Genomic DNA, 1,961 nt, shown 5'->3' with positions numbered 1-1,961 from the left:
CCTCTGTCGTCCCCTTCTCCTCCTGCCCCCAATCCCTCCCAGCATCAAAGTCTTTTCCAATGACTCAACTCTTCGCATGAGGTGGCCAAAGTACTGGAGTTTCAGCTTTAACATCATTCCTTCCAAAGAACACCCAGGACCGATCTCCTTGCAGTCCAAGGGACTCTCAAGAGTCTTCTCCAACACCACAGTTCAAAAGCATCAATTCTTTAGCACTCAGCTTTCTAAGAAATCACAAAATTACCTAAACTTTCAAATAGTTTGGGGAGTTGTATCTAAACTTCTTTAATGGAGCTTTTCAAATACACACAAAGGTGTAGCAGATGGTATAATGAACTCCCATTTCCCATCACCCAGCTTCAAGAATTATCAACATTTTTGCCTCTTGATTCATCTATAATCCTTCATATTTTTAATGGGTTATTTTTACAGCACTTACTAAATATCATATCAAATGGTATGATTCTTCTGTACTCTATCCATACTTATATTTCCCCTTTTTCCGTTCTGAATATTTTTTACTGGGGTAAAATTCATATAACATAAAATCTCCCATTTTAAGCGTACAATCTAGTGGCATTTGGAATACATTTTTTAAAATTTTCTCTTTATTCTCAGTAGATTTTTCCAAAAGTTTACTAGTCTTTTGGACAAATTTGGTTTAGCTGACTTTTCTATTGTTTGTTTTCCACTTCATTGATTTCTACTCTTATCTTTACCAGATGTTCCCTTATACCTTAACTAAATTATTATATTGGACATATGCTGCATATATTTTCGGTCTCTTTTGCAGTCTTCATTTAAAATATACACTCTTTGGCTTTAAATATGCTTTTGAGTATTGTTTGAGGTGTATTCTACAAGCCTGGCTGAAACTCAGATCTTTCATTATCATTCAGTTCTACATGTTTAATTATTCATTTCCAGCAGTTTCAGGTACTTCTCTGGCTGAAGACCAATGGCAGAATGCAGCCTCAAGACAATCACAGGTTTCTGTAGACTTCTAGATCCACAAGTTCCAACCATTTTACCATCATCTTAGCTAAATATCACATCTTGAGGTACTCAACTAAAAAAAAGGATGATCTCACTTGCATTTTCTGGAATGAGAAATTTTTTTGGCTTTTTTTTTGGCTATCCTACATCCTCCTTTTGTGAAAATGCAACTACCCTCAATAACATATGGATGAAAAAGAAGATAATCAGAAATTTAGTTTCAAGCAGGACATGTTGCTACACTGTACTGACTAAACCATATTCTTGAATCTAGCTTTTGGGAGTTGGGTACTGGCTGGGTGATTGGGCACTGTCTGAGCTCTTTGAGTAGTGATACCATGATTCCAATATGAATATTGCACTTTGTATAAAAATGGCCAGTCAGGTTCCCTATGGAGGGGTTGGGCAGTTTGATCAAGAGAGGAGGGACATAATTTGCACAGTCTTGAAACCCTGGCTCTTTTTGTTATAAGTTGTATGAATTTGTGCCCTGTGCTTCACCCTTCTCATTGGTAACCTGGAGAAATAACAGGAAGTCCCTCAAAGGGTTGTGGTAAGAATTAAATGTGTGAGCATTTGCAAAGCTTTAAATAGTGCCTGATGTTCAAGCTGGTTTTAGAAAAGGCAGAGGAACCAGAGATCAAATTGCCAACATCCACTGGATCATGGAAAAAGCAAGAGAGTTCCAGAAAAGCATCTATTTCTGCTTTATGGACTATGCCAAAGCCTTTGACTGTGTGGATCACAATAAACTGTGGAAAATTCTGAAAGAGATGGGAATACCAGACCACCTGACCTGCCTCTTGAGAAACCTGTATGCAGGTCAGGAAGCAACAGTTAGAACTGGACATGGAACAACGGGACTGGTTCCAAACAGGAAAAGGAGTACATCAAGGCTGTATATTGTCACCTGCTTATTTAACTTATGTGCAGAGTATATCATGAGAAACTCTGGACTGGAAGAA

This window comes from Bison bison, unplaced genomic scaffold (genome assembly GCF_000754665.1).
Source record: "Bison bison bison isolate TAMUID 2011002044 unplaced genomic scaffold, Bison_UMD1.0 scf7180017856872, whole genome shotgun sequence".
Lineage (NCBI taxonomy): Eukaryota > Metazoa > Chordata > Mammalia > Artiodactyla > Bovidae > Bison > Bison bison.
The sequence above is the reverse complement of the archived record's forward strand: the minus strand, read 5'-3'. Positions refer to the sequence as shown.